Source organism: Equus asinus, chromosome 11 (genome assembly GCF_041296235.1).
Source record: "Equus asinus isolate D_3611 breed Donkey chromosome 11, EquAss-T2T_v2, whole genome shotgun sequence".
Taxonomy (NCBI): Eukaryota; Metazoa; Chordata; class Mammalia; order Perissodactyla; family Equidae; genus Equus; species Equus asinus.
In genome coordinates, this window is record NC_091800.1 from 15,008,784 (window position 1) to 15,033,579 (window position 24,796).

A 24,796-nucleotide genomic window follows, 5' to 3' on the forward strand; every position below is an offset into this window, starting at 1 on the left:
AATTCATGGGAGCAAAGGATCAATACACTTGGAATAATATAATTACAAAATTGGTTCTCATACAGGAAGATAGGATAAACCTACTTCAGTCTTTATCAGTATTCTTCTCTATTTTTAGAATCATTAAACCACCTTATTGCGGAAATGTTTTCTAATATTTCACTGTACTTTTCTGCTTAAATCTAGGCAGTATCAATTTGGCATTTACTTTTCCAAGTATAACTATTAATTTTTTGAATGACCATAAAGGCCTTATTACAGTGTAAATCAGCCTAGATTTATTTTGCATAATTTTCAGCTATTTCTAAGACAGTAGTCTTTCAGTTTAACAAGATAATGAGTTTGGATGAATACATCTTTTCTGGTTCCTGAACACACACACACACACACACACTTCCAATGTTTTCCTTTTTATTTATTCCAGAAATTAAACCAAGGATGTCTCTTTGTCTTTTCTCCTTCGTACATGGCACTAATACATTTATTCATTAATAAATAGCCTAGTCTCTTTTCTTCCAGCCATTTTTTCCTCCAGAGCAAAAAGTTGCTTCTGAGCAACTTCAAAGTTTGAAGTATTAAATATGAATCAGAATGGATCCTTTCTTTTTTCTGAGAATTATGTTGAAATGAACCTGTTCTAATAGGCATAAAGGTAATTAACTTTGGCTACACTCTGCAGGCATCTCACATAATCAGAGTCAAATCTGGAAAAACTTAACCCATTCTGTGTGCAGAAGGGGCACGTTAGAGAATCAAGACTCTGAAGAACAGAAGTAGGAAGGCTAAGCAGAAAGAACCCCTTTTCACTACAACGGATGCCCTGAACCTCCACGACTAAACTACTAAGAGAACTGCAAAAGCTGTTCTTACACGGTGTCTTCTGTAGAAGTGAAAGCAATGCTCCCAGTCAGTTTTTGTATGTTCCAGCTCGTTTGTTAGAGATTTCTAGACAGAGACAATTTGTGGCTTGGCCTTAACGTAAATATTCAAGTGCTTCATAATGATTCTAACTGGGCTCTCACTCTGTCAAAGTCTGGAAACTAACATGCATGTGTTCTAGGGAAACACCGTAGTTTCCGAGTTGACTCTACTTTAAATCAGATAAGTGACATATATGAGAATTATGGATGACACTATATGGAATTCTTTTTGTAAGCATATACCCTATAAGCCAGTACCTTTATATGGGTAAAAATATAAAAGAAGCAGAAAAGAAATAGTACTGAATTTTAACATCATTTTTTGAACTCTCAAGAGCCAAGGAATTGCTGGGCAAAAACTCAATACTGTCTCATTGCTTCTCTCCCTGGCCCCGTTCTATCAGGAACGCTATCTTGTGTTGTAAATCTTTAATTTGCTTTTAATGTGGCAACAATCTCAGAAGGTTTTCAAAGTCTTTTAGATAAGTAATACAAGTTCAGTATCATTTGATTTATGAATATAAAAGGAACAAAATGCATGTGAAAGCAAATGAAAGTCTTATGAATCAGATATAACTTATGCAATATGTTCCAGCAGTCCTTGTTACTCTTTCCTGTTAATGTAATTTTCCTGTTTATGTAATTTTTGTATATTTGTAAAAGTCTTCAGGCTTGCTTTTATTCTGTTTCTCACAGCTGCCGCATGAGGCAAATTTATGCCAGGAGACTAGAGAAATGAAAAGAGTTTCCCAGAGCAACCCAGAAAAGAAGGCACTGATCCAGATTGCAAATTCCCGGTCCCTTGGTCTCTCACTCATTAGACACGAAGTCCCAGCTCCTCTTATTTCTTCACTTCCTCAAAAGCTCCTTACCCTTCCCTTATTTTAATGAGGCCCATGGGACCTCCTTTTGGCCACATTTCAGGCCCTTTTTTAACCACTCCACCACTTTCCTAGCCCCTAGGAAAAATTTACTCCATAGCCTAGGGGAAAAGTTAATTTGCTGATATTCCAAATTGGTCTGCTACAGCCACTACGTACTGCTTTTCCCTTCAGAGGTGTGGATTATGTACTCTTCCCACAGAGATTCAACATGCCCACTCTCCAAGGTGCAGTATTGCCTTCTGAACAGCATTTCTACAAATCCCCCATGATCTTCATCCCCCTTGACTTGCTAATAGAGGCTCATCCAAGGGTAAAGTGGGGGAAAAATTAAGTAAAGAGGAAGGATTTTTCTAAACACTCAAGACTGTGGAATTTTATCTCGTTCATAGTACTGGATACAATCTAGACCATATCACTCCCTGCTGAAACACAAGTTTTCTTGTCCATAGTCTGTCCTGGCGATCCCTGAGTCCCACAGTCCTAATCTTTCTTCACCTTCTCTCATCACTTCATTGACTAAAATATAGTAGATGCAAGAAAGGAATTTCCCTCTTTTCTAACACCTCTCTCCTCCTTGTCTTACTGTTTTAGATAATGTAATGCAAGACTCCTGAGGTAGAAAGATGCAGATCTTCTTAGGCAAAAATGAACTCAGTTGGCATTCATTGTGAATCATAAACCTGCATTTAAAAAAAGATGCTCCAGTCTTTATAAATTAGATGCCAAGTCCCTGCTGTAGTCCCACCGTGTATAATATACTGGGGGAAGTGATCAGTAGTTGGTCCGGTCTGGGCAGTGTTAAATAAATCACGCTGACTTTATGAGCGTGGAGCGGCACTTACTCAGTAGTCTCTTGCTTATGTAGTAATCCTTGGCTAGCATAAGTACTAGGGATTTATATTACCACATGCACTTTTAGTGATCATCTGAAATATATCACTTTCCTGTTAAGGGAATGCCAGATGACATCCATCTATTCGAAACCATTTATCGAGTTCTCAGTATAGCCAGGAATTGTGCTAAATTAAACCACAGTTATCTGGGGTTTCACAAAATCAGGTAGATACTAAAAAGAGTTTGATTTCAGCTTTCTTTTCTAAAAGCACTTAAAATATCCTCTTTATTTTCTTACATTGGTAGATAGCGTATGAGAGATATGATTTCATCTTGATGATGGGGAAGTGCTGTACTGCATATTGTAATGTGACTCCTATGCCTCCTCGTACAAGGTATGTGGACACAGCTATGAGCTTTGGGCTAAAATATACTGAAGCTAGGAAATAACCTGGACTATTTGTGTTTGCTTGTTTATTTTAATCAAATCTTAATGGCAGCTCTATTTGTTGCATTTTGATTACTCAAAGTTTTAGATTCCTAGAGTAGAATGACCATTAAGATGTAATAGGCTGCTAATTTTTACTTTATTTCTTTAAATGTCTATGTAAATATGAACACTTCCAGTGTTCAAAATATCATACTCAGAGATCATGTTAAAATCTTTTCAAGATATCTGGTGAGCAGATAAAAGTAATTTGTAGTAAAAATTATGGTTATAGTAGTGGAAAGAAAGAATGCTGTCATGATAACCCATTTCCACTAGATTTGAAGTAAAAACAAAATCGCTATCACAAAAGTCTAAATAGAGTTTATTTGCAATGGTCACAATAAAAATTCCTGATCATAGTCTTGCCAAAGGAAACCAGTTTTTTGTCATTATAGTGAAATTACTCTTTGCATTTGCCAGCTTAATTTACCAAATGGACTCATTGATGCAAGTTGTTTGTGATATTGTCAATCTGGAACTAATACATATAATCGGCACACTATAGGTAATTTACTTAAAGCCAAAGAACACATGAATTATTGAGGCTAGGCTAAGACTTCAACTCTTGAGCTCTTGTAGTTACTTCTGGGCTAATCCTATTGCTTACTTGCTCTGGAATATGTTCCTACACCTTCTGGCTTTAGTGAGCAGTTAATCAACAATATTCAGCACTACTTTGACCAGATATATTATTTAGAACCTTGTGAGTTAGTCTATGGCATCATGTCAGAATTATAGTTTGATGTAAATTACAATGTAAACATGAATCATATTCAGAAAATCATTAGCAGGCTAGCTTCCATATCACTGTATCTATATTCTACCCACATATCCTCATATCAACTTGGATGTATACAAGCAGAAATTTTGCTCCGAAGTAGAAGTATTTTCTCCCTCAAGTCCAGAAAATATGTTGAAATCAAAATGGTAACCAAATTTTTTGTAGGAAAAAAGCTATTGTCAAAATAGTAAACAAATTTTATAATTTCTCTTCACTGGTATGTATTTTCTTTTCCAACCTTATTATTTGCAGATTTTACTCAGCTAGAAAAATATATTTCAGAGGGAAATAAATCTATCAGCTACCTACTTTTTCTATGGTATAAAGTCTCATTATTTTCCTTTGTATTGATGTCATGATGTCTTATATTCTAATTTTTTAAAATTTCTATTTAAGAGGCAACAAGCAAGGTAAAATGTCTTTCAAGAACATAGTGATCATTCACAGAACTGAATAATGATCAATGAAATGATAACCCAAGACCTGAATAAATATAGCATTAGTGCTGGAAAATGTCAACCCCATCACTTCAAAAGGGCAAAAGTGTCACCGGACACAAGCTGGTGTTTCTCATTTCATACAGTGGGTGTATCCTGAAATTCTCCAAAAGATTCATTTTATTCTTATTAAGAGGTGTGTATTGAATTGTAAAGGACGTTCATGATAAAACAGTGCTTGATAATGTCAGCTGTATTATTCAGTCATGTCATCCATTCATTTAATCTTCTGGGAGTTTAGAAAGTCCTTACCTTCTAATTTCCTCTTGTCATCCAAATGCTGCCTAATGTTAATGACTGAGGATTGGATGGTTACCTTTAGTCATACGATACCCTCTTTTTTATGGCACATAAATTGTAAATGACTGCTAGAGTTTATAGTAGATTCTTGTAAAAAGAATCATAGATTATGTCCCACCTGACTTATTCATAAGATAGACTCAAGGTATAGCTAATACAAAGAAACAAAATATACTGGCCTCTAAATATACATACATATATATATATTCAATTATATGTTTTTCATACATATTACTTGCTCGTTATCCAGTTTAGCGGATGTTAAATTGTGGAAAAAAAGAAAAACATTCTTTGCTAAGTGTTCTCCATAGATTGCATCTGCAGCCTCCTATTCTGTGTTGAGCTCTACCTGGATGATTGGCACAACTTTTAAAGTGTAATCACTGCACGGAAAGATGAATTATGTTTGATTGCATCTTCAGAATAATGTCAAAAAGGAAAAAAGGCAGATGTTTTTATATTTTTTCCTCTCAGGCTGGTTCTAAGTTTCATTATTCAACTGTTTTATGTAAAAACCAATTGCAGAGTAGAAGAATGTAGCCTGGCATACAAGATCACGTGGACAGGGTGAGGTAATCTGGGAACAGCACCCCAAGCCCTGCTTCTCAGCACAGGGTGGTGATGGTAAATGAGCTGGCACAGTGGGGAGCCCGTTCTCCCTCCTGACCACCCTCTTGGGGCTCTCTGTTTGAACTCTGTACACAGGGCTTTCAGAAGGATCCAGAGATGACAACAAAACCACATTTGTTTGCATCTATCAGTCGAATGGATTCTTCAGATAGCCTAAACACTACCCTTTTGTCTTTCAGAGGACAAAACTACATTTGATAATTTAATAGTATTTTTTAATAGATTGAGAAGAATTTTCATTAAAAGATGGCCACCGCGTAAACACAGGCTGTTTAAATAATCTCATTTCCCTCTTACCTTATATCAGAAAGTTAGACTTCTAACGTACCTTATTCATGCTACAACCTGATTTATATCCCTGAGTTAAGAGCTCTGAGTGGCATCAATACATAGCATCTGAAAGTCTTGGCCAAAGACATGTCAGAACTCCTTTAAGGAACAAATCACCCCCTGAATTCTAGACTTACAACATCAGTGACCTCATAGTTAAAGCATGCCTTAATGATCCAATGGTAGAAATTGTCCAGTAAACACATGTAATATTTCTCATTGTTATCAACGGGCGTTTCCTAGAACTTCTGAACTGTTTCTAAACCCACAGCCCTATGGTGTTTCCAAAGTTTGATTTACAAAAGTAATAGACACCTAAAAGATTTTCCATTCCAAATCTCTTTCTTTTCCTCTTTTTTGGCAGAAGTTAGATTTGAATAGTTACCTCAAAGCCATTTTGTATCACCAAAATCTTTCTTTCTCTAGGTCTAAAGTCCTAAAAGGAGCCATGAGAGGTAAATCAATTCACCCCACAAAACTAAATGATTGTTGCTTTTTTAAAACACACACGCTTCTTTTCTCCTATTTCTCTTTCACATGGTTGGATTGCCACTCAGACAGAGAGGAAAACAAAGTTCACTGGCCCCCAGGGAGAGTGGTGCAGCTGCAAATGCAGGGTGGGGTGAGGCGATGAAACAGTGGGTGTGCTCTGTTGGCCTCGTCGTTTCCTCATGGCCGATGCCTCGGGGGTGAAGATCAGTGGAAGGCCGGGGAAAGGCAGCTACGTGCCAGCTCTCCCTCGGAGATACCACCACAGAGGGACATTTGAGCCACATTTTTTGTTTTACCATAAATTATGGAACAAAACAAAGAGGATATATGTCTCAAGAATTAGGTCCACTTCTTGCCTTTGCTTTAGAAAATGCTTCCCCAGGCTCAGGGAAACACTTTACAGTGCCCACTTTGTGAACTCTTCACTCCATGTACAGGATGTAGGGAAAAATAGTACAGCACAGCAGAGCACAGACCGTGGTGGCAGACTGCCGTGGGTTCAAATCCTCACTACTACCATATACTGTTCTATATCCTCAGTTTAACTTTCTTACCCGATAAATGAAAATGAAATACCTACCTCAGAGAGTTGAAAGAAAATGGATGCAGCAGACGTAGCACAGATCATTGCTCATATTAAATGCTCCATATATGGTAGAAGATATGATCATGGTTGTTGTAGCCCCTTAGTCCTCTACTTTAAAGAACACAGGAAATAGGATTTCTCCCTGTCCTCCTGGAAAGGAAGACTTGAAAGCTCAGCAACTTCTCTCGCCACTGCTCTTGTTGAAATAGCATTTTGGGTAGGGAAATCATAACATTCACCATCCTAACTCAGACACTTTTGAGAGTGAAATGGAGTGCTAATCTGATGGGATGCCAGGGCATCGGGCGTAAATTGGCACTCTATCTGGAAAATGGGAGTTTGGTCACCCTAACTTCGGGACTATTCAGGAAGCTGAGATCCTAAACCTTCTTCCCGTTTCAAAGTCTGAAGCACAACTGGAAAGAAAGGTGCTAATTTTTTCAAAAATCTCTTCTCCTAGTTGAAGAAGAATAGGAAATAACTGCTCCCACTACTTTATTCCGAAACTCTATGTTTAAAAAATGAGTCAAGACAACAAAGCATTATTGCTGCTTTAATATGCCTGTGTGAGAACACTCTCTGGCTCAGCAGGACCTGGGGCCCACTTATGCCACCCACACAAGCAGAGAGTTGGAGCAAAAGACCTCTGAGATCTCTAACAGCTTAGAATTGCTGTTAATCTCCAGGAGTCCTGGAGTAATATTGCATAATAATTTCAGTAGCTTTATCTTTTCTAAACTCAGATTTTGCATCCTTCTGAAAGTAGTGTTCAACTCAGCTTATGACCAAAACACGCTAATCATGGAAGCACCAAGAAGGAATGAATAATACTCTATGTATCTTTATTGGGAGTGTTTTGGGTGCCAGACACCATTATTTCATTTACGACCCACAGCAAGCCTCTGTGGTAGGTACTGTCATCACCCGTTAAATGGAACATCTGAGACACAGAAGTTAAGTAAGTAATCAAGGTCTTGCAACTAGTAAGCTTGTAGTGTGGCTTTGAATGGAGAGAGTGGGACTTCAGAGTTTGTGTTTTTAACCCAGTGCCATTAAACAAAGCAGAGTGACCTTAAGGAGAGGAGGAGGCCTCCAAATTTCTACCACTGGGTCAGAGGAAACAGATTTTATTTAGATTTTATGTGGTGAAAGAGTCATTTCTGTGGCCCATACCTTCAAAGTGCTATCTTCTGGCCTGGATTGTAAATGAGAGCAAAACTTGTCCTCAGTAGGGTAAATATCCGTAAGGTGCATTTTAACATGCAGTCGTCTGAAAAATGCTTGGTTTCCACATTGTGACTTGAAAGGCCTGGAAAATAAATATCGTTCTGATTGCTCTCTTGCTCATTGGGAACCCATTTCAATGTCTCACCAGTCTGCACTGAACACCAATATGTGACCAAACTTCCAATTTGCATGACAGTTTCTACTGAGCTTCTCAGCAGTTAATACCTCTTTTGCAGCTTGTTTAAGAGCTTTGATAATTACTTTGCCAAAGAGCAAAAGACAGTTTGTAATCAACGCATACATTTTGTTGTATGGAAAGAAATTCAAGGAGGCCACAGCTTACACTAACCCAGATAATTTGCTTCCAGGAAGTAATTTAAAAAATGAGTTAGACTGATTTGAACCACATTGCTACATAAGATTTACACGAAATCTGAAGACAGTGGGTCTGAGGTCTGAATTTTGCTTCTTGATAAGTCAACTTTTTAACAGGTAAAAAAATTATATTCTGGAGTCTACAGATACTAGACTCAGTTTTCCAGACTCTTTTAAATAGGAATTAGATTTGCTTCAATCATACTGATAGTTCCGTCTTTTATTTTATTTTTTCTATTCAAAGCTGTTGATTTTCAACTTTTAACCAAATTTATATTATGTTTTTGTTCGTTCATTCATTCATTCATTTATTCATTTCATTTAGCTACTTTTTGGGGGCATCTAATGACTTCTTTCCATAATTCCTCAGCACATTCTTTTAACAAGTTCTCATACGCTTGAATAAATCTGTGTTGCGTCATATTTGTATGTTTTACTCCGTTTTGAACGCTGGATTTGGAAACTCAATGTGACATAAGTGGTGCTTGGTTACCTCCTCCAGGGTTTTTATGACTACAAATTTGGAAACAGTGTATACACAGGCTTTACTTCCTGAAATATAATGACAACTCATTTATTTGAAATACTTAGGATAAGAAGTGATTCAGATCTGCCGAAATTATATTAGGCTGACATTTCCATAATAGTTCGAATCAGATTCTATCCAACTTCATTGTATTGTTGCCGCTGACTCTGTATCTAAGCGTCCCCCTATAATATTGCTCTCTCAAAAAACCAGGCGGGAGTAGAACAATAAAGATAATAAGATAGATAATGACAATAACATACAATTATGATGTGCAGATAAAATTTCTTATACGCATTAGTTATGTGTTTCTAAAACATAAGACTGTACAGGAGTGCTGCTATCGTCAACTGAGCAAGGAGGACCTTGGCAGTAAGTGGATGCCGGAGTATTTCCAGCAAGTAAAGCATGGCAACAAGTCATCGTGGTCCCTCTAAAGACACTCGCCTTTAGGCATTTGTGGAGTCAGGTGTTTCTCAATTATTCTGTGAACAGGAACCACTTTACCTTTGCCTAAACTCAGAGATTAGAGACTAGTAGAGTTTGAATTGGAACTACCTGAGCCTTTAGTAAGCTCCTCAGTTAAGAGATTCATTCATTCAGTGCATATTTGTGAACCAGACATTTTTCTAAATGCTGGAGATAAAATAATGAGCAAAACTGATAAGCTCCCTGCCCTCATGTAGTTTACTATCCAAGGGGAACAGAAAGTAAACAAGAAACAAGTGAACAGATAAGACAATGCCAGATGATGACAAATGCTACAAAGGGGTGAAAAGGGTGATCTGATGAAGAGTTGGAGAGTACCTGGGAGGCTACTTAAGGTAGGATAGTCAGGGAAGCCTTTCTGAAGAGGCATTAGAGGGAAGAGCAGTCATAGAAATACTTGGGCCAAGACCATGTTGGGCTGAGGGGGAAGCAGGTCCAAGGCGTTGAATGTCAGCTATGTGCCAGGGCTGTGCTGGAGATGGGGGATTGAAAGGTACCCAAGAACGGCCATGGTCTTTGCTTTCCTGAAGTTTACCATCTAATAGAAAAATAAGGTTACTACCTTCAAAGAACTCATGAATGGCAGAGAAAACAACATGTAAGCAAGTCATTGCAATATAGTGAAATTCTCCAAGTATGACCACCCTGGCAACAGAAGGAAGGAGAGGATCCAGTCTCCCTGGATGAAGCAATGGGTCAGAGGAGACCTCCCAGAGCAATTGGCCTGGGGTCACCCAGCTCGTTAGTGGCAAAGCCAAATCTCTAACATGGGTTTCTTAACTCTTTATCCAGTGTTTCTTGTTTGTTTTTCATTATATTCCCAGAGAGACACAGAAAAGAGATGGGAATAGTGAGGAGGCTAGGAGAAAATTTCCTGGATTAAGCCAGGGAAGCACCTACGTGACTTTAGAGATAGCACAGTTCATACTTATTGAGTCCAATGCTGTACTTCTAAGCTGAGCTCCTTCATAAATTCTCACATCATATGTAGGGCCCCTATTTGGAAGATCTACCTATTCTATGAAAATGCGCTTACTCAGTCCAGTCATAGATCTCAGGTTATTTCTCTCTAAAACACCAATTTGTACATGTGTTTAATTTTTTCCCCAGTGTCTGAAGTACAACAGATCGTCTAGGGGTCTTGCCTGGGGGAAGGAGTTCAGGGACAGATGGTGGGTTGTATCACTGGTTTCCTAAAGCTGTTGTACCATCTACCAGGAGTTGCTGTTTTCAATTACCTGGTGAAAGATATGTCTCTTTCTTTTTGCTTCTGCTTAGTTTACCCTAACAGACCCACAAGGGTCAGTGGTTTCTGTTTCTGAGGCACCATTTCTCATTTTGGTCTCTACCTGCTGAGTCCTGTTGTGCCCAGAGGTCCTGACTGCTGACCATTTCTTTCTCCCTAAACCAGAATCCCCTCTTGGAAAAAAATGAGCTTTAAAAACAACCCTGTAATGAGATACAGATGCAATATTTGAATAGCCTGTGATCAGAATATAAATAACCTTCTAAGAGCCCATGGAAATGAGGGTGGTAGTGTATTATGAATCAGGGAAGGAAACACACTAATGGCAATGTCTTTCCCCTTCCTTCACCCCCCAGCCTGGCAGCTCCATTCAATGTTTCACTGCAAACAGACTGCCCTTCCTTCTCTAAGCACAAGAGACCCGGAGTCTTTGCCATTTAATGATGGATTTGGCAGATGGCTTTGTTATGTCAAATAAATCTCCTTTTGTCAGTTACTTGTGAGACCCTTCAGACAACAGATCCTGAGTTCCATGCAGGCTTGTAAATATCCTGCTCAGAAATGTGATTTAAGGAAGGTGCTTGAGGCAATGGGAGGAAGTGAATACATCAGTGTCCTGGTTGAGACCAATCCCAGTCTCAGATCAAGAAGAGAAGAGTGGGAAACACACCCTTCTTCATGGCGATTGGAGAAAGGGAGTTGTTTTTCTTTTTTCCTTCCTTTGCTAATTAAGCAAAGCAGGGAGAGACACAAACTTTATTGAGTGCCTACTGTATTCCCAGAATGATGCTGGATGCTTATTTCCTCTCATTTAATTTTTAGAAAAAGCCTGTGAGATACTGATTATTACAGTATTCCCACTTGTATAGATGGGAAAACTGAATTTCAGAAAATTTAATAGAGTTGATCGACCTTGCAGCTTTCAGTAGCAAAAAGCTACCCTGTCCCAGAAAAGCTCCTGGTTCAGGAATGAACAGGACAGTGGTCTTTTTTGTTATGCTAATGTAAAAAGGAAGGAGGAATATTGACTTTGAGTTTCAAGATCTAACCATCACATCACAGTGACAGATACAACAGTCACCTGACGATGCAGTGTGCATGCTAGACTCTGGGCTCCTAGAAAATAGTGGTTTGTCTTTCTCATTTTTGTGCCTTCTCCTCTTTCCTTTTTCATGATCCTACTGAAAAAGTTGGTATCAATACAGAGTATCCAAAGGAGGGTAGTTGAATGAATGACTGAATTCATGAATTGATGAGGGTTATTGGGACAGTCTTATTTTTTATGGTAATGCAGGAGAGAAGGCTAACAGTCTGGAGAGTGAGGCTTGGTTGTGAATAAAGTTAAAGCTTAAGAAATAAACAGCTGGATTTAGAAAATATTGAGAGGAGGGAGGTGTGATTAGCAACACAGGGAGAATGCTGCTTACAGCGGCCAATCTGAGAAAGATAACAGAGACTTCTTAAGAGAGAGAGAGAGGATCTGAGCAAAAGTCTGGTGGCCAGGAGAGTAAGTCTGTGGGCTGGAGCAGGCAATGGCTACTCTAGGCAGGTTACTAAAAAGAACTGCGCACTTCCTATGCTCCAGGCACTCCACAGAAAGTCTATTTGTTGTTTAAACCTTCCAAACTACTCTATGAGGTGACTACTGAGAGCTCCATTTTCAAATTAATCAACAGAAACTCAGAGACCTTAAGTTACCAGCTCTGAGTCACACAGCCATTAAGTGACACAGGTGGGATTTAGTAACACCTGGCTGATACCACAGTCCCTGATCTGTCTACTGCTCTGTGTTTCCTCAAAGGTCACATGACAGTGGGGCTGTGGGATTCCCCAGATACTGCAAAATGCCAGGAGCTCTGGGGACACAGAAACAAACATAAGCTCCCTTCTTGCTTAAGAACAAATAAAGCTGAGATCAAGGAGGAGCAAATTTGGACTGAGGCAAGAGGTCAGGGTGAACTCACACACCAGGACAGAGTTATTGCAAAGAATAAACATTTATTAAGCAATTACCCTGAGCCCAGGGCCTGGAAGTGAGGGATCACTCCTTTAAGCTGGCTTAGGAAGGAGAGACCTCTGGCTTTCTTCCTATACATGTGTGCATGTGTCTATACAAAGTATATTGCTTGTGCCTTGAGATTCTCTTGCATGCCAGTAAATTAACTTGGGCACTTTAAATAGTGTGCACACACACACATCCCTTTGCATGTGCTGTGCAGGACACTGGGGGAGAGAAGTGAAGACAAAAATCATGAATTCCAGAGCCCAAATTTCAGCAGAAAGATACACACACAAACACACATACACACACATACATACACACACAGGCAGGATGTTTAGAAAAAGCTTGAGCATCTTCTTTGCTTCTGAACCCAATTCAGGAAGGCTCATCCTCTTACAGAAGCTTCTAAGCAGTCACTGGAGCCCAAGAGAATTCCAAGTATTTACCTACTTTAATTAAAACCTCCATAGAGGAAGTTTCCTGCCCACTGCATCTGCTAAAGGACAGACCTTCTGCCCTCGCCCTGCGTTCTGTTTGACCCTGCAATGGCCAGAGCCAACTGGACCAGAGATGGGCCCCTGGCACAGGCAGCCACTCCACAGGCTGGCTAGAAACTTACATTATGGCCCAAAATAAAGGCAGAGCTAAGCCAATCAAGATTCTTTCCTGGGAATGAGAATTGAGAAATAAATACTTGAAATCCATTTATTCATGAGGTACAAGAAAGGAAACATCTCTGTTGTTTTTCTCCAATCAGTGCCTTCCAACACCCTCCTTGGATTTTCCTTCTATGCCTCTTGGTGATGACTCAGGCAGACGCCATAGGTTTCTATTCCCTTTCAGTTATTAAAAAGGTGGCCTTATCTCCTTATTTTAGTACTTATGATTCACTTGCGTTTATTAACAAGTGCAGCACAGCCCAATTTAAAAATTCCAACCTCATGTCTAATTTAAAGCTGTCATCCACCACCCAATCCCCAGGTGGGGACTAACTCAAGGTCGGGGTCCTGCAGTGGGGAAGGGAAGCCTGGTCTACGATGTCACTCATCATTGCTCTTTATATCTCCTTCTGTCTCCTTTCCATCCCTGATGTGTTGGGAGCCTCAGAGTAGGGACGGAGGAAAGGGGCAAACATCTTTTATGTGACAGGTGCTGCTGTATTTTGGTTGTTAGCATCATCTGTACGGCAGCAACTTAATGCTGCTTCCCCCACAGGTCACGCTTGTGGGTTCTTCACATCACCCTGACCCCTATCCAAGGCAATGCACTTTCCGGCTGACCTCCTGAAACACCTCTCCACCCCTGCCCCTGGCTGTCAACCCCACAGCTTCTCACTCCTACTCCTCCCCACAGGCAGGACTTAGTGAGGGAGAACTTTCAGACAGCTTGAGTGTAGCTATCTGTTGCAGTGCATCCTTGAGGGTGGGGAGGTCTCAGTTTACTGCCCCACCACGCAACTGGGGTGCAGGCTATTCCTCAGCTGCCTCCCCGTTCACCTCGTGCTCTCCAGCTTTTGTGGTCAGACCTCACTTTAAAGCAATCTCCAGGCCAGGAGCAGCTGCCGGGCCCTATGTGCAGGTGCACTGCCAAATTCGAGACCAACATCAAGCTTTCTCACAGCACCCCCAGCGTTACACTGCAATGGGTCTTTGATTTTGCAGTTCGGCGACTTCCGGCTGGGGAGCAGGTTATCATGCTCTCTTTAGGGCAGACATCCTCAGTTCCTCTTGGACCCTCGCAAACTTGGTTTAAGATGGGTGTGAGCAGCTCACCCTACACACTTTCCTATACTTTTCCCACAAATTTCCTGATTCAAACTACCCCTTTTATATCAATGAACTCTCCTCCTTCTTCCCTCCCCTCAGTAAGTTCTTGTCTTCTGCTTAGAGAGGCTGGATGATGTGGGTGGTGCGGGTAAGGGTCAAAGACCATTTTGGCCACCTCTTATTGAAGGCTGATGGGAGGAGGTGTCTGGCTGCTCTTCTACATTCTTTCTAAAAGTCAGGGATTCTTAGTAGCTTAGTTAGCCGTAGTGTTAAGGCCTTTAGCTAAAATTCTAAATAAGGAAATTAATAAACAGGGAAATTCATCATCAGCAGTCATTTACATAATGGGAACTGAACCTGCAAGGTGGAAAATCAGAGGAACAACGATGGACCACTCCTGTGCAAAACAAGGCTTTGAAGGAGGAGTGAAGAAGGTTAAAAACATGAGCTTCGGAGGCACACAGTACTGAACTTGGTCCTGGTTTGGTCATTTCCTAGACTTGTGACTTGGGACAAGATGAATATTTTTGTAGCCATAATTTCTTCATCTGCAAAATGGGAAAAAGAATACTCTCTGTCATTGGGTTGCTGTGGGAATTAAATCAGGTAAATGTTGCAAAGCATTTTGTACTTTGCCTGCTGCATAGTAAATGACCAATAAACGCCAATTACTGCAAGTGAGCAAAATCTATGTCCTAGAGGGACGTCCCTGCCCCTCGGGGTGCCCTCACATGGGCTGTAAGGTGAATAGCACCCCATGTAGGTGAGCAATATAAATCCATCAAGGGGCTCTGAGAAGCCGGTTGGTAGAGAGTAGACAGAGAAAAGCAGAGATAATAGGAGAGAGAGAGAGCAAATGAGAGGGAGAGAGAGAGAATGAGAGAGAGATCATCAGGCCATAAAAAAGACAGAGAAGTCTTAGAGTTGACAGCTGATAGCTTCCAGTTCCGGCTGGTCTCTCACTCCAAGCTTATAATTGACTGAACAGAATAAAACAGAAACTCTCTAGCAACTACTTGAGAGCACTTGGATGAGTCTTTGTTCCAAAAAAGCATAACTAAAATAACGAGTGTGCCTCCTGGAATACGCCACTCCTTCCCAGAGAATCCCTTTGCACAAATTTGAGGAAAGCCATTCTCTGCCACACTTAGAGCTAATAGAAGCAACCAGAACGCTGGAGACCTCCCCAACCAGATGCCTGTGCTGTTCATGAGGTCAGACTTAAAAAAAGTCTTCCAAAGAAATAAGAGGAGGAACAAACAATTATTTCTGACCAAAAGTTTATTTTAAGGCACTGATGGTATCTGTGAAACTGTCTGAGTGACTGAGGATCAGATTATTTCAGAGATTGTATAGTATTCTCTATGCTGTGCAGAGCTACTTAAATATGGTCTTTTCCAGGAATAATGACTCTCAAATGTTCAGATGTCTCCACTATAACAATGTGCATGTGATAGATTTGCATTTGCATCATTAGAGAACAAAACTCTCAAATCAGAAATAGTTATTGAAACACATGGAAATTTTCTTTCTGGGGAGAATGTTGCCATGGCTTTGTTACAAATTCTTTTGTTAACTCTTTGTGGTAGATTGCTTACAAAGATGGGCACAACAATCCTTTGCAATGTGACCTTGCCATTCCTGCCATCAAGAGATGAAGTCTATTTCCCTTTCCCTTGACTCTTGGCTGACATCATGGCTTGCGCTAGCCAACAGAATGTGGCAGAAGTGAAGTCCTATGATGTGCAAGCTGTGCTTCAAGAGGCTTCAGCTTCCACTTTCTCCCCCTTGCAGCCCTGAGACCTTCATGTAGGGAGACCTAGTTAGCCTCCTTGAGGATGAAAGACCACAGGGAGAGAGAGAAGCCTAGCTGATAGCTGGTACCAGTGGTGAAGCCGTGAGACTGTCTTGGGCAATCCACATGCTGCCCAGCTGCCAGATGACTGTAATGAATTGGTGACCCCAGGCAAGATGAAGCAGCAGAAAGATCACCCAGCCGAGCTCAGTCCAAACTGCTGACCCTTAGAATTATCGGCATGGAAATAATGTGTTTAAACTGCCAAATTATGGGGTATTTTGTAGCAAAGAAATAGATAATTGACACAAGGGTACAACACTTTCCTCATTGTGAGCAAGTGCCCTTTTAACACTGTGTAGTAGGAAGTGGAATGGCCCATTAACATGGCTAACCAGTAGGAGAACAGGAGAAGTCCCAGCCTCAGAGGGTGAGCTTGTTATCATGAAAAAACATTTTACTGTTAAGCAATGTGAGGAGTAGAGTTGTGCCTCCTAAAGCTAGAGGGAAGTGGCATTTCCATTGGGCAGTAATACTTGCTCTTTGGGTTGTGTTTGATATGTGAAACAGTTTGCCCACAAGCACGCCTGGGGGAAGGAGCATAGACTTCTTAAGCCAGGGTATCACCTAGGACGGATCTGCTTTGCATGTATCAGCAGTGATAGCACAGAGAGGTTTTCCTTTGTTGTTTCCTTATACCAACTACAGCAACCAATTGAGAATTCTGCGACTTTTTCAGCTGGAGGATATTACACAGAGCACACAGCTGAGCAATAACTGACACCAGCTGTTGTCAGAGAGACGGTAATGATTTTTTAAATGGACAAAAAGCTTATCAAAGCAAATGTAAAATTGGTTTATCCAGTTAAGTCCAATTACAAGAATAAAACCTCATGTGATGGTTTTGCGTACACAAAGAGAGCATATTCGATGTGCACAGTCCTCTTCTTTCCCATAGAATAGCTACGCTGGAATGCAACTGGTCAATTTTCCTCCTTAGCTGAGAAGAATAATCTCCATGCTATTCATATTAAATCTTAAAATGCAGCATGATGAAATAAATACCCTGTTACTTTTTTTTCTTGCATCTTTCTATCACGGGTTCGTTTTTAGGGAAAATATTCTACCCCAGCATCCAGCAGGTACGTGAAGAAGAGCATATAAGCACGCATGGATTCAGTTTAAAGGAATCCAAGGACTCTGGGAAGTTCTGCCCAAGAATCCGTCAAACTCCCACACTCTTGGCTATGGGCTTCTCAGCACCTGGCTTGACTCTAGACGACCTTGGTAAAGGGAAAGGTCAGGCACAGCATCTCTGGGGATTAAAAATGTTAGAGCTTAGTTTGTGCTGTCATACAAAGGATTCTGTTCTTGCAATAGAGGTGGACACAGTCATCGTTTTACTCCTTTGAAATCATACTCAAGTTCAATTTTTAAAAAAAGTTAAATTTAGATCAATTGTAATTGTTTCAAAATTCTAGGCAAAGGGCAAGGGCTGGGGGTGTGCGGGTTGGGGTGTTGAGATATGGGATACTCACAGAACTCGAAACAATGAAATGTTACATGCAAGTGCTTTTACAAAGTATCATCCAATACAATATGTTATTTATTTGTTGACTTTTAAGTGAAACTTTGAAAGAGCAATAATTTTATAGGCAAATAAAAAATTCAATGGTAAAGAAATGAATGATATGAAAGAAAGTTATACACAGTGGGTCCTCATTTCGCATTTAATAATTATATAGAGAAGTATGTGACACACCTAAAATATAAAATGAAAAAATTCAGAGCAAAATGTTCCTTGAAGGAAGAGATTTTCACCAGTTCCAATATTTAATTTAAAATATATCTGCATTTTATTGATGTTGGGCCAGTTCTTCCTTAACTTTGATGTACACAGCCGTAAAAGGGGTCTTGCTTATATCTGCCCTTAGAAGGGTGCAAAGGGATTTGATCTCCTTGGAAGAAAGGTGGAATCACTCAGAAATTCAAAATACGTTTTCCGTTTCATCCACATCTCATGAGACTCAATTTTACCTCGAAAAATACTTATCTCAGTCATACTAGTAATTCTTGTGATTTACTTTGTTTGGAGACAGAATATATTCAAAGTTTACAGTTAACAAAGAGTTCCCATAATGCATTTGTGCCACTTATGCAGGGTCTAGGGTGAGAATCAAGTGGTTCAGGCCAACAGAGACCATTCAACAGCCCCCCTCCCCCTCCCCCCCCCCCCACCATCCCAAGAAGCTATTTGACCTGAATCACATCGTTTGGCTCTATGGATTGATCAAATTATTCAAATACTTAACCAAACGGTTTTTTCATACTAACGATGATAGTCTTATTAGCCAGAAACTATCTTGAGGGACCTTGAGCAACAGCCTGACATATCGAGATGATTGAAGCCCTGTCTCATGAGGTGATTTGGTATTCAAGATGCTATAAATGAGAAAGATCTAGCAAAGGTTTTGGGCCCGTAGAATTCAGCCTCAGTGTTTGGGAGAATAGCATCCAAAAGCTTTTTCTGACATAGGTGGAAAATAAACTGATGTTTTACTTCACTGTTTTCGTTCTATTGCATATTTAATCAGGTACTCAGTGAATATATTCATTCAATGATAAAAGGACTCTTCTAGGGTACAGGAGACTTAAGACCTGGTTCCATCTGCTGTGTAACCTAGGGAAATAAAATTAGAACCGCTGCCATTTATTAAAGGCTTACTCTGTGTGAGGAGCTTACACAGTGCCTTAGAAACCGAGTTTTATTTGAATCTTTTGAACAGTCCCTTTAGGCAGATAATGTTATCTCTTTCCGAATGCAGGAGCTGGGTCTCAGAGCGGCTAAGTGATTTGTCCAGGCTCATTAGCTGATGAGGGAGGTAGGATTAAATCCACGGCTTTCAGACTTCAGAGTCTATGCTCTTACCCGCTTCGGTGAGTTCTAGTGTCAGCAGTTATGGGGTCAAATCTCGGCTCTGGCACTCACCAGCTGGGCAGGCTGTGACGTTACTCAACGTCTGTGCCCTTTCATTTCCTACTGTAATACAGGTGGGATATTATTTAGTCCAGAAGATTGGGACGATTAAATGGGACACGTTACGGAAAGGGTTTCCCTGTAGTGGTCCCCAATCTCTTAGTAAGAGTTAGTTCTTTCACTTTCCTCCCTGCCTGCGCCTCAGTTTCTCTCTCTGTATATCGAGGAGTGCCTTGGAGCTACAAAAACTTCAGAAAGCAGCTGGTGCAGTCTCTTCCATGCATATGTAGGAAAACTAAGACCCAGAGAAGAAGTGACTTGCCCCACATCAGAGCTAGTTAGCGAGTAGTTTGTGTTCTCATAGCAATAATTTTTATTTTGTTATTGGAGTGAGACTCAAACCTAGTTTGATCAAATTGTTTAGAACCCAGATACTCCAGATTCTAGATAAGTAGCAAAATTCTAGTTACCGTATTTTGTTTTTGGCTTTTGGTCCAGCCTACCTAACACATTTATTGCATATATGCTACCATGTGAAAGGGTTATAGTTGTTGTCTTCTCAGTCTGAAAGGCACTTCTCTTAACTCTTCATGACTTTCTGCTTCTCATCTTTCAGGTCTAAGCTCAAATATGACCTCCTCAAGAGGCCTTTCCTGGTAATCTTAGTCACTCCCCACCTCCCACCTCACCTAGTTACTTTCCATCATGTCATGTTGTGCATTTCCTTAGAGACACTTAATACAGTGTGTGGTTATTGTGTTTATAATTGACTTGTTTACTGTTTCTCTGGCTACACCAGAATATAAATACCAAGAAGGGATCTTGTCAGCATTTGTTCCTTTGGTATCCCATTAAGCCTTAAGCCTTAAGCCAGAGCCTGACACACAATAGGTTCAAAATAAATACTGGTTTAGAGAATATCTCTACCCACCCATCCATCCATCTATCCTTCCAGCCATCCATCCATCCTTCCATCCATCCATCCATCCATCCATCCATCCATTCATCCTTCCATCCACCCATCCACCCACCCATCCATCCATCCTTCCATCCATCCTTCCATCCATCCTTCCATCATTTTTCTTCAACAGATCTCAAACACTTTAAAATACAGGTGATGGCTGGATAATTTAGCTTTCAAATGAAGAATAAATAAATGAATAATTGGTCCTGGTAGTCAGGGTAAATAAGTGACAAATGGAATGTGTGTCTCATCCATATAGAAAGTGAGAAGCCAGCTCATTCAGCTGCCGTGAGTGATTGATTTTAAAATACTTAATTGGAAGCAATAAAAATTTTAAAAACCTTCTAATTAGTAAAAGTAAGAATCAACAGTAATAATGAAATATAGCTTGTCTGAAGTTGTATTCTTTTTTTTTTTTTCTGCTTTATCTCCCCAAATACCCCCCTGGTACATAGTTGTATATCTTAGTTGCACGTCCTTCTAGTTGCATCATGTGGGACGCCGCCTCAACGTGGCCCGATGAGCAGTGCCATGTCCACATCCAGGATCCGAACCCGTGAAAACCTGGGCCACTGCAGCAGAGCGTGCGGACTTAACCACTTGGCCACAGGGCCGTCCCCTGAAGTTTTACTCTTAGTGAAGTATTTTTACTTCCTTCCAAACACTTTGCCAGGAAGTTTCGTATTCCTTTTTATCCCGGTTTGCAGGAATTATTCCCCACCACTGGAATGCCAAATCTAGCGACTCTTGTAGACCAACATGCAGCCTTCGCTGCTCCTTATGGGGATGAAGACTGGCAAACTACTTTTCTTTCATTTGCCCAGTAGCTGTTTCTTATTTGACTCTATACCTGAATGTGAAATGAGTTCAATTAAATTTTTTTTACCTTTTAATGTTGCAAGACTTTTGGGCATTTATCTTTACTCTTTACCTTAGAGAGCTCTGTGGGGTGAATGCTTAGAGTAAACTTTTATTCTAAAGAAGAACGTATGTAAAAATAAACTTCAGGAATGGGTGCTGCAGGGGTAAAATAAGAGAAGCAATGTCACAGATGGGGTGGGTTATACTGAGGGTAAATCTGAGCTTGTTCATCTCCACAAATACTGACATCTGTTACAAGTTTACTGAGAAACTTTCCTATGGTTTTTTAAAAAGTCAGGTATGTAGCAAGGAACATAGAATTTTAGAGAGAGGATGTAGATCTATTGTTAATAACAAAATGTGATTTTTTTCAGTGAGTTCTTTTGGTATCACAGGGGTCTCATAGCTGCTATTGTCTCAAACCATTCCCCAACACCTTCTCTTTAAAAAATGAAAGATGTACCACAAGAGTTAGGAAATATAAAGAAAATAAAATTTCAGCTTTCTACAACTCTTTTGATAGACTAAGCTTCAGTGCGTACAAAAACTAGCGTGGCCATCATTCCAGTTTGCCCGGGATAATCTCATTTCATGCTTCTAATCCAAGCATAATAATTATTTGTGCCCCCTTTCACTTTCAAAAATATCTAGTTTTGGGCCTGGCCCAGTGGTGTAGTGACCCAGGGTTCACTGGTTTGGATCCCAGGCACAGACCTACACACTGCTTATCAAGCCATGCTGTGGCAGGCATCCCACATATAAAGTAGAGGAAGATAGGCATGGATGTTAGCTCAGGGCCAATCTTCCTTAAAACAAACAAACAATAAATTATATGATCTTATCACCCCAGCAACAGCCCATTAAACTTTGAGATCTTTGGGTAAGGATGTGGTGTCTTTTTAATCCCTGTTTTCCCAGAGCCTACCATCATGTCTGGACCAGATATCTGTGGCAGGTTAAGGATGGGTGCAAATTCTTTGACATTACTCTCATCTAGTGGTGGGCTCCAGTTCCTTTCTTCTTGAATCTTGGCCGTTCTGTGACTACTTTGACCAATAGAATACGTTGGAAGTGATGCAATGCCAGTTTTGAGCCAAGCTTCTGCCCTTGGTCTAGGAGTCCTGAACTGCTCTGTAAGAACCCCTTCTACTCTTCTGGAGAAATTATGTGGAGAAGGAATGGAGAAGGGGCCCAGCTGAGCCCACCTTCTATTTACTTCACCTACCGAGCCATCAGGCATGTGAGTGAAGCCATCTTGGACCCTCCAGATCAGACCAGCCGACAGCTAAATATCAACAAATGACCTCAATGTCACCATGTTGAGCAGAAGAACTGCCCAGCTGAGCCCTGCCAAAATTCCTAACCCACAAAATTGTGAGATACAATAAAGTATTTCTTTAAGCCACCAAATATTTGTTGTACAACAACCAAAACAATAGCCCTCAATAAATATTTTTGAACTAAACTGACCAAAATGTCCTAACTTTTGGGCATTTTGGATTATGCTATTGACATTTTCCCTCCTCAGCTCCAGTTCCACATAATTACATTCATACAAGACAGGAATGAGAGACAGGGGTTTCAATCATTTAACAGTATTTTTTGTGTCAAGTTAATATTTTGACGAAGACTAATTTAAGCAACAATTTAACAGTTGTATCTGTGATAAAATCACATTTGAATTATGGGTGATGATAAGCTGCAATCTCTAGATTTCTAAACAATAATTGCCATTGAAAGTTATTCTGTAGTTGTTTACCATACTCTGTTCACAGTCTGCTCCTTAAAGGGGTACTACTAATAAAACTCATAACAGTTTTATGGCTTCTTAGGATATAAAAACACATGGATTCCCAAACTATTCTTGTCTTGAAAGCCAACTTAACGGGGCACAAAAAAATTTATGTTAACAGCATACAATCGGGAGTCAGTTACTTTTCATTTCTAATCCTAATAAGCCACTTATTAGGAAGATCTTGGGCAAGTTTCTTAACTTCTTTGAGCTTTGGTTTCTTCATCTGTAGATTGGGAACAGTAATAGCACCTCCAAGAGTGTAGGATGGGTTCAGTGAGACAACAGATAGGTCCAATATCTGGTATCTAGTAAGCAATGATTGCTATTTTTTAATGATACTACAGTTATATCTTCATAGCATTAAAAAGAATAAAATACTTAGGAATAAATTCAACAAAATAGTGCAAGACATGTACACTGAAAACTATAAAACATCACTGAAAGAAGTTAAATAAGATCTAAGTCAATAGGCCTCCCACATTCTGGAATGGACTGGGAGACTTAATATCATTAAGATGGCAATACTCCTCAAACTAATCTGCAGATGCAGTGTAATATCCATCAAAGTCCAAGCTGCCTATTATGCGGAAATTGTCAGGCTGATCCTAAAATTCATTGGAAAACATAGGTGACCGAGAAAAGCCAAAACAATCTTAAAGACGAAGAACAATGTTATAGGACTCAAACTTACTGATTTCAAAATTTATTACAAACCCACAGTAATAAAAACAGTGTGCTATTGGCATAAAGATAGACGTATAGATCAATAGACTAGAACTGAGTCCAGAAATGACCCATACATCTATGGTCAACTGATTTTTGACAAGGCCACCAAGACTATTCACTGGAGAAAGTCATCTTTTCAGTAAATGGTGCTGGGACAACTGGCTATGCACATGCAAAATAATGAAATTGGACACCTATGCCACACACAAAAAGTAACTCAAAATGGATCAAACACCTAATGGTGTTAGTTAAAATTGTAAAACTCTTGGGAAAAAACTTAGGGAGAAATCTTTGTGTTCTTGGATTCAGCAATGGATTTTTACATGTGACACCAAAAGCAGAATCAGCAAAACAAGAAATAGATAAATTTTCACTGAAATTAAAACTTTAATGCTGCAAAGAACGCTATCAAGAAAGTGAAAAGAATAAGCCAAAAAACTGAGGAAAGTCTTTGTAAATCACATAGCTGATAAAGGATTAGCATTCAGAATACACAAAGAACTTAAAACTCCGCAGTAAAGGGCTAAATAACCAAATGTAAAAATGGTCAAAAGATTTGAAAGACATTTCTCCACAGAAGATATACAAATGTCCAACATGCACATGAAAAGATGTTTAACCTCATTAGTCATTAGGGAAATGCAAATCAAAGCCACAATGAGATACTGCTTCATATCCACTAAAATGGCTATAAGAAAAAAGAAAGACAGTAGCAAGTGTTGGCCAGGATGTGGAGAAATCGGAACCTTCATACGTTGTTGGTGGGATAGTAAAGAGGTGCAGCCACTTTGGAAAAACAGTTTGACGGAGTTACCACGTGACCCGGTAATTCCATTCCTAAGAATATAAACAGGAGAAATGAAAACATATGTCCATACAAAAATGTGTACGTGAATGTTCATAATGGTCAAAAAGTGGAAACAATCCAAGTGTTCATCAGCTGACAAATTGATAAAGAAAATGGGATATATATCCATACGATGGAATTATTATTAAACAATAGCAAAGGAATAGGTACTGGTACGTGCCACTACATGGATGAAACTTGAAAACACTATGCCACATGAAAGAAGCAAGACACAAAAGGCTACATATTATATGAATCCATTTATATGAAATGTCCAAACTAGGTGAATTCATAGATGCAGAAAGTGGGTTAGAGGCTGAGGGGGCGGCGGAGGGGAGATGGAGAGTGCCTGCTAACGGGTGTGCGGTTCCTTTTTAGAGCAATGAAAATGCTCTGGAATTAGTCGCAATGACTTAATAATGTTGGGAATAAACTAAAACCACTGAATTGTACACT

At 39.9% G+C, this 24,796-nt stretch overlaps 1 protein-coding gene and 1 long non-coding RNA gene across 5 annotated transcripts in view; one reads left to right on the forward strand and one right to left on the reverse strand.

Annotated features, from left to right (window-relative positions):
- The window catches only part of STARD13 (StAR related lipid transfer domain containing 13), a 489,330-nt gene that overhangs the window by 445,404 nt on the left and 19,130 nt on the right, over nucleotides 1–24,796 (reverse strand). For 2 of the 4 annotated variants that reach the window (XM_070520504.1, XM_070520503.1), the window contains exons 2-3: nucleotides 7,918–8,053; nucleotides 6,739–6,894 (exon numbers count right to left, since the gene is read on the reverse strand). The exons of the other annotated variants lie outside the window; for them this stretch is intronic. The gene's annotated coding sequence lies outside the window, so the exon portion shown is untranslated. The remainder of the gene's footprint in view (nucleotides 1–6,738; nucleotides 6,895–7,917; nucleotides 8,054–24,796) is intronic. 4 annotated transcript variants of the gene reach the window in all.
- The window catches only part of LOC139046602 (uncharacterized), a 114,255-nt gene continuing 92,195 nt past the window's right edge, over nucleotides 2,737–24,796 (forward strand). Inside the window, exons 1-2 of the long non-coding RNA XR_011506857.1 lie at nucleotides 2,737–2,863; nucleotides 2,945–3,033. This is a non-coding gene — a long non-coding RNA (uncharacterized lncRNA). The remainder of the gene's footprint in view (nucleotides 2,864–2,944; nucleotides 3,034–24,796) is intronic.